The sequence below is a fragment of the Schistocerca gregaria genome, unplaced genomic scaffold (genome assembly GCF_023897955.1).
Source record: "Schistocerca gregaria isolate iqSchGreg1 unplaced genomic scaffold, iqSchGreg1.2 ptg000178l, whole genome shotgun sequence".
NCBI classification, from domain to species: domain Eukaryota; kingdom Metazoa; phylum Arthropoda; class Insecta; order Orthoptera; family Acrididae; genus Schistocerca; species Schistocerca gregaria.
In genome coordinates, this window is record NW_026061728.1 from 10,992,486 (window position 1) to 11,001,746 (window position 9,261).

A 9,261-nucleotide genomic window follows, 5' to 3' on the forward strand; every position below is an offset into this window, starting at 1 on the left:
ACTATCAGAGTGTTGATGAAATACAGAAATTGCCTCGGGAATGAATACAACCGTCACCATGCGCACTTTCCTCCATAGGAGTAATGTCTCAAACAGTCTACGCTTTGATCGTTACCTGGAAGACCAGTAGTAGTTTCCGATGCACATCTGGAGACAACCTGTAACCTGTGGACTGTCAGAGTGTTGATGAAACACACAAATTGCATCGAGATTGAGTACAACAGTCACCATGTGTACTTTCCTCTATGGTAGTAATGTCTCAAACAGTCTACGCTTTGATCGTTCGCTGGAAGACCAGTAGTAGTTACGGATGCACATATGGAGGCATTCTGTAATCTGTGGACAATCAGAGTGTTGATGAAACACATAAATTGCATCGGGATTGAATACAAGAGTCACCATGAGCACTTTCCTCCATGGGAGTGATGTCTGAAACATCCTACGCTTTGATCGCTCCCTGGAAGACCAGTAGTAGTTTCCGATGCACATCTGGAGGCATTCTGTAATCTGTGGACCTTCAAAGTGTTGATGAAACACAGAAATTGAATCGGGATGAATACAACAGTCACTATCTGCACTTTCCTCCATGGGAGTAATGTTTCTAACAGTCTACCCTTTGATCGTTCCATGGAGGACCAGTAGTAGTTTCCAATGGATATCTGGAGGCATTCTGTAATCTGTGGACTATCAGAGTGTTGATGAATCACAGAAACTGAATCGGGGTTGACTACAACCGTCACCATGCGCACTTTCCTTCATTAGGAGTAATGTCTCAAACAGTCTACGCTTTGATCGTTACCTGGAAGACCAGTAGTAGTTTCCGATGCACATCTGGAGGCATTCTGTAATCTGTGGACTATCAGAGTGTTGATGAAACACAGAAATTGCCTCGGGATTGAACATAACAGTCACCATGTGCACTTTCCTCTATGGTAGTAATGTCTCAAACAGTCTACGCTTTGATCGTCCGCTCGAAGGCCAGTAGTAGTTACGGATGCACATATGGAGGCATTCTGTAATCTGTGGACCTTCAAAGAGTTGATGAAACACAGAAATTGAATCGGGATGTCCACAACAGTCACTATGCGCACTTTCCTCCATGGGAGTAATGTTTAAAACAGTCTACCCTTTGATCGTTCCATGGAGGACCAGTAGTAGTTTCCAATTTACATCTGGAGGCATTCTGTAATCTGTGGACTATCAGAGTGTTGATGAAAGAATAAAATTGCAACGGGATTGAATACAACATCCACCATGCGCACTTTCCTCCATGGGAGTAATATCTCAAACAGTCTACGATTTGATCGTTCCCTAGAAGTCCAGTAGTAGTTTCCGATGCACATCTGGATGCATTCTGTAATCTGTGGACTATCTGACTATTGATGAAACACAGAAAATGCATCGGAATTGAATACAACAGTCACCATGCGCACTTTTCTCCATGGGAGTAATTTCTCAAACAGTCTACGCTTTGATCGATCCCTGGAAGACCGGTAGTAGTTTCCGATTCCCATCTGGAGGCATTCTGTAGACTGTGGACTATCAGAGTGTTGATGAAACACATAAATTGCATCGGGATTGAATACAACAATCACCATGCGCACTTTCCTCCATGGGAGTAATTCTCAAACAGTCTACGTTTTGATCGTTCCCTGGAAGACCAGTAGTAGTTATCGATGCACATCTGGAGACAATCTGTAATCTGTGGAACTTCAAAGTAATGATGAAACACAGAAATTGCCTCGGGATTCAATACAACAGTCACAATGCGCTCTTTTCTCCATGGGAGTAATGTCTGAAACAGTCTATTCTTAGATCGTTCCCTGGAAGACCAGAAGTAGTTTCCGATGCGCATCTGGAGGCATTCTGTAACCTGTGGACTTTCAAAGTGTTGTAGAAACACAGAAATTGCATCGGAATTGAATACAACAGTCACCATCCGCACTTTCCTCCACGTTAGTAATGTCTCAAACAGACTACGCTTTGATCGTTCCTGGAAGACCAGTGTTAGTTTCCGAAGCACATCTGGATGCATTCTGTAATCTGTGGACTATCAGAGTGTTGATGAAACACAGAAATTGCGTCGGGATTGAATACAACAGTCACCATGTGCACTTTCCTCTATGGTAGTAATGTCTCAAACAGTCTACGCTTTGATCGTTCGCAGGAAGACCAGTAGTAGTTACGGATGCACATATGGAGGCATTCTGTAATCTGTGGACAATCAGAGTGTTGATGAAACACATAAATTGCATTGGGATTGAATACAAGAGTCACCATGCGCACTTTCCTCCATGGGAGTGATGTCTGAAACAGTCTACGCTTTGATCGTTCCCTGGAAGACCAGTAGTAGTTTCCGATGCACATCTGGAGGCATTCTGTAATTTGTGGACCTTCAAAGTGTTGATGAAACACAGAAATTGAATCGGGATGAATACAACAGTCACTATCTGCACTTTCCTCCATGGGAGTAATGTTTCTAACAGTCTACCCTTTGATCGTTCCATGGATAACCAGTAGTAGTTTCCAATGGACATCTGGAGGCATTCTGTAATCTGTGGACTATCAGAGTGTTGATGAAAGACTAAAATTGCAACGGGATTGAATACAACATTCACCATGCGCACTTTCCTCCATGGGAGTAATTCTCAAACAGTCTACGTTTTGATCGTTCCCTGGAAGACCAGTAGTAGTTATCGATGCACATCTGGAGACAATCTGTAATCTGTGGAACTTCAAAGTAATGATGAAACACAGAAATTGCCTCGAGATTCAATACAGCAGTCACCATGCGCACTTTCCTCCATGTTAGTAATGATTCAAACAGTCTATGCTTTGATCGTTCCCAGGAAGACCAGTAGTGGTTTCCGATGCACATATGGAGACATTCTGTAATCTGTGGGCAATCAGAGTGTTGATGAAACACATAAATTGCATCGGGATTGAATACAAGTGTCACCATGCGCACTTTCCTCCATGGGTGTGATGTCTGAAACAGTCTACGTTTTGATCGTTCCCTGGAAGACTAGTAGTAGTTTCCGATGCACATCTGGTGGCATTCTGTAATCTGTGGACCTTCAAAGTGTTGATGAAACACAGAAATTGAATCGGGATGAACACAACAGTCACTATGCGCACTTTCCTCCATGGGAGTAATGTTTCTAACAGTCTACAATTTGATCGTTCCATGGAGGACCAGTAGTAGTCTACAATGGACATCTGGTGGCATTCTGTAATCTGTGGACTATCAGAGTGTTGATGAAAGACTAAAATTGCAACGGGAATGAATACAACATTCACCATGCGCACTTTCCTCCATGGGAGTAATGTCGCAAACAGTCTACGATTTGATCGTTCCCTAGAAGTCCAGTAGTAGTTTCCGATGCACATCTGGATGCATTCTGTAATCTGTGGACTATCAGACTGTTGATGAAACACAGAAATTGCATCGGAATTTAGTACAACAGTCACCATGCGCACTTTTCTCCACGGGAGTAATTTCTCAAACAGTCTATTCTTTGATCTTTCCCTGGAAGACCAGAAGTAGTTTCCGATGCGCATCTGGAGGCATTCTGTAACCTGTGGACTTTCGAAGTGTTGTAGAAACACAGAAATTGCATCGGGATTGAATACAACAGTCACCATGAGCACATCCCTCAATGGGAGTAATGTCTCTCACAGTCTACGCTTTGATCATTCCCTGGAAAACCAGTAGTAGTTTCCGATGCACATCTGGAGGCATTCTGTAATCTGTGGACTATCAGACTGTTGATAAAAAGACAGAAATTGCATCGGGATTGAATACAACAGACACCATGCGCACTTTCCTCCATGGGAGTAATGTCCCAAACAGTCTACGCTTTGATCATTCCCCTGAAAACCAGTAGTAGTTTCCGATGTATATCTGGAGACAATCTGTAATCTGTGGACTATCAGAGTGTTGATGAAACACATAAATTGCATCGGGATTGAATACAACAGTCACCATGCGCACTTTCCTCAATGGGAGTAATTCTCAAACAGTCTACGTTTTGATCGTTCCTGGAAGACCAGTAGTAGTTATCGATGCACATCTGGAGACAATCTGTAATCTGTGGAACTTCAAAGTAATGATGAAACACAAATATTGCCTCGGGATTCAATACAACAGTCACCATGCGCACTTTTCTCCATGGGAGTAATGTCTCAAAGAGTCTATTCTTTGATCGTTCCCTGGAAGACCAGAAGTAGTTTCCGATGCGCATCTGGAGGCATTCTGTAACCTGTGGACTTTCAAAGTGTTGTAGAAACACAGAAATTGCCTCGGAATTGAATACAACAGTCACCATGCGCACTTACCTCAATGGGAGTAATGTCTGTAACAGTCTACGCTTTGATCATTCCCCTGAAAACCAGTAGTAGTTTCCGATGTATATCTGGAGACAATCTGTAATCTGTGGACTGTCAGAGTGTTGATGAAACACACAAATTGCATCGGGATTGAATACAAGAGTCACCATGCGCACTTTCCTCCATGGGAGTGATGTCTGAAACAGTCTACGTTTTGATCGTTGCCTGGAAGACCAGTAGTAGTTTCCGATGCACATCTGGTTGCATTCTGTAATCTGTGGACTATCAGAGTGCTGATGAAACACAGAAATTGCATCGGGATTGAATTCAACAGTCACCATGCACACTCTCCTCCATGGGAGTAATGTCTCAAACAGTCTACGCTTTGATCGTTCCCAGGAAGACCAGTAGTAGTTTCCGATGCACATCTGGAGACAACCTGTAATCTGTGGACTGTCAGAGTGTTGATGAAACACACGAATTGCATCGGGATTGAATACAACAGTCACCATGTGCGCTTTCCTCTATGGTAGTAATGTCTCAAACAGTCTACGCTTTGATCGTTCGCTGGAAGACCAGTAGTAGTTACGGATGCACATATGGAGGCATTCTGTAATCTGTGGACAATCAGAGTGTTGATGAAACACATAAATTGCATCGGGATTGAATACAAGAGTCACCATGCGCACTTTCCTCCATGGGAGTGATGTCTGAAACAGTCTACGTTTTGATCGTTGCCTGGAAGACCAGTAGTAGTTTCCGATGCACATCTGGTTGCATTCAGTAATCTGTGGACCTTCAAAGTGTTGATGAAACACAGAAATTGAATCGGGATGAACACAACAGTCACTATGCGCACTTTCCTCCATGGGAGTAATTTTTCTAACAGTCTACACTTTGATCGATCCCTGGAAGACCAGTAGTAGTTTCCCATGCGCATCTGGAGGCATTCTGTAATCTGTGGACTATCAGAGTGTTGATGAAACACATAAATTGCATCGGGATTGAATACAACAGTCACCATGCGCACTTTCCTCCATGGTAGTAATTCTCAAACAGCCTATGTTTTGATCGTTCCTTGGAAGACCAGTAGTAGTTATCGATGCACATCTGAAGACAATCTGTAATCTGTGGAACTTCGAAGTAGTGATGAAACACAGAAATTGCCTCGGGATTCAATACAACAGTCACCATGCGCACTTTTCTCCATTGGTGTAATGTCTCAAACAGTCTATTCTTTGATCTTTCCCTGGAAGACCAGAAGTAGTTTCCGATGCGCATCTGGAGGCATTCTGTAACCTGTGGACTTTCAAAGTGTTGTAGAAACACAGAAATTGCATCGGGATTGAATACAACAGTCACCATGAGCACTTCCCTCAATGGGAGTAATGTCTCTAACAGTCTACGCTTGGATCAATCCCTGGAAAACCAGTAGTAGTTTCCGATGCACATCTGGACTCATTCTGTAATCTGTGGACTATCAGACTGTTGATAAAAACACAGAAATTGCATCGGGATTGAATACAACAGACACCATGCGCACTTTCCTCCATGGGAGTAATGTCTGAAACAGTCTATTCGTTGATCGTCCCCTGGAAGACCAGAAGTAGTTTCCGATGCGCATCTGGAGGCATTCTGTAACCTGTGGACTTTCAAAGTGTTGTAGAAACACAGAAATTGCATCGGAATTGAATACAACAGTCACCATCCGCACTTTCGTCCACGTTAGTAATGTCTCAAACAGACTACGCTTTGATCGTTCCTGGAAGACCAGTGTTAGTTTCCGAAGCACATCTGGATGCATTCTGTAATCTGTGGACTATCAGAGTGCTGATGAAACACAGAAATTGCATCGGGATTGAATTCAACAGTCACCATCCGCACTTTCCTCCATAGGAGTAATTCTCAAACAGTCTACGCTTTGATCGTTCCTTGGAAGACCAGTAGTAGTTTCCGATGCACATCCGGTGTGGACGTGTGTTGATTAATCACAGAAATTGCATGGGGACTGAATACAACAGTCACCATGCCCACTCTCCTAAATGGGAGTAATGTCTCAAACAGTCTACGCTTTGATCGTTCCCAGGAAGACCAGTAGTAGTTTCCGATGCACATCTGGAGACAACCTGTAATCTGTGGACTGTCAGAGTGTTGATGAAACACACAAATTGCATCGGGATTGAATACAACAGTCACCATATGCACTTTCCTCTATGGTAGTAATGTCTCAAACAGTCTACGCTTTGATCGTTCCCTAGAAGACCAGTAGTAGTTTCCGATGCACATCTGGAGGCATTCTGTAATCTGTGGACTATCAGAGTGTTGATGAAACACAGAAATTGCATCGGGATTAAATACAACAGTCACCATGCGCACTTTCCTCCATGGGAGTAACGTCGCAAACAGTCTATTCTTTGATCGTTCCTTGGAAGACCTGTAGTAGTTTCCGATACACATCTGGTGGCATTCTGTAATCTGTGGCCTTTCAAAGTGTTGATGAATCACAGAAATTGCATCGGGATTGAATCCAAGAGTCACCACGCGCACTTTCCTCCATGGGAGTAATGTCTGAAACAGTCTACGCTTTGATCGTTCCCAGGAAGACCAGTAGTAGTTTCCGATGCACATCTGGAGACAATCTGTAATCTGTGGACTATCAGAGTGATAATGAAACACAGGAATTGCATCGAGATTGAATACAACAGTCACCATGCGCACTTTCCTCCATGGGAGTAATGTCTCAAACAAGCTACGCTTTGATCGTTCCCTGGAGACCAGTAGTAGTTTCCGATGCACATCTGGAGGCATTCTGTAATCTGTGGACTATCAGAGTGCTGATGAAACACAGAAATTGCATCGGGATTGAATACAACAGTCACCATGAGCACTTTCCTCAATGGCAGTAATGTCTCAAACAGTCTACGATTTGATCGTTCCCTGGAAGACCAGTAGTAGTTTCCGATGCACATCTGGAGGCATTCTGTAATCTGTGGACTATCAGAGTGTTGATGAAACACAGAAATTGCATCGGGATTGAGTACAACAGTCATCATGCGCACTTTCCTCCATGTGAGTAATTCTCATACTGGCTACGCTTTGATCATTCCCTAGAAGACCAGTAGTAGTTTCCGATGCACATCTGGAGGCATTCTGTAATCTGAGGACTATCAGACTGTTGATGAAACACAGAAATTGCATCGGGATGAATACAATAGTCACCATGCGCACTTTCCTCCATGGGAGTAATGTCTGAAACAGTCTACGCTTTGATCGTTCCCAGGAAGACCAGTAGTAGTTTCCGATGCACATCTGGAGACAATCTGTAATCTGTGGACTATCAGAGTGTTAATGAAACACAGGAATTGCATCGAGATTGAATACAACAGTCACCATGCGCACTTTCCTCATTGGGAGTAATGTCTTAAACAGTCTACGCTTTGATCGTCCCTGGATGACCAGTGGTAGTTTCCGATGCACGTCTGGAGGCATTCTGTAATATGTGGACTATCAGAGTGTTGATGAAACACAGAAATTGCATGGGAATTGAATACAACAGTCACCATGCGCACTTTCCTCCATGGGAGTAATGTCTCAGACAGTATACGCTTAGATCGATCGCAGGATTACCAGTAGTAGTTTCCGATGCACATCTGGAGGCATTATATAATCTGTGGACTATCAGAGTGTTGATGAAACAAAGGAAATGCATCGGGATTGAGTACAACAGTCACCATGCGCACTTTCCTCCATGGGAGTAATGTCTCAAACAGTCTACGCTTCGATCGCTCCCAGGAAGACCAGTAGTAGTTTACGATGCACATGTGGATACAATCTGTAATCTGTGGACTATCAGAGTGTTGATGAAACACATAAATTGCATCGCTATTGAATATAACAGTCACCATGCCACTTTCCACCATGGGGGAAATATCTCTAACAGTCTACGCTTTGATCGTTCCCTGGAAGACCAGTAGTGGTTTCCGATGCACACCTGGAGGCATTCTGTAATCTGTGGACTATCAGATTGTTGATGAAACACAGAAATTGCATCGGGATTGAATACAACAGTCACCATGCGCACTTTCCTCCATGGGAGTAAGGTCTCAAACAGTCTATTTTTGATCGTACCTTGGAAGACCAGAAGTAGTTTCCGATGCACATCTGGAGGCATTCTGTAATCTGTGGACTATCAGAGTGTTGATGAAACACAGAAATTGCATCGTGATTGAATACAACGTCACCATGCGCACTTTCCTCCATGGGAGTAATGTCTCAGACAGTCTACGCTTTGATCGTTCCCAGGAAGACCAGTAGTGGTTTCCGATGCACATCTGGAGTCATTCTGTAATCTGTGGACTATCAGAGTGTTGATGAAACACAGAAATTACATCGGGATTGAATACAACAGTCACCATGAGCACTTTCCTCCATGGTAGTAATTCTCATACAGGCTACGATTTGATCGTTCCCTGGAAGACCAGTAGTAGTATTCGATGCACATCTGGAGACAATCTGTAATCTGTGGACTATCAGAGTTTTAATGAAACACAGAAATTGCATCGGGATTGAATACAACAGTCATCATGCGCACTTTCCTCCATGGGAGTAATGTCTAAACAGTCTACGCTTTGATCGTCCCTGGATGACCAGTGGTAGTTTCCGATGCACATGTGAAGGCATTCTGTAATCTGTGGACTATGAGCGTGTTGATTAAACACAGAAATTGCATGGAAATTGAATACAGCAGTCACCATGCGCACTTCCCTCCATGGGAGTAATGTCTCTAACAGTCTACGCTTTGATCGTTCCCTGGAAGACCAGTAGTAGTTTCCGATGCACATCTGGAGGCATTCTGTAATCTGTGGACTATCTGACTGTTGATGAAACACAGAAATTGCATAGGGATTGAATACAACAATCACCAAGTGCACT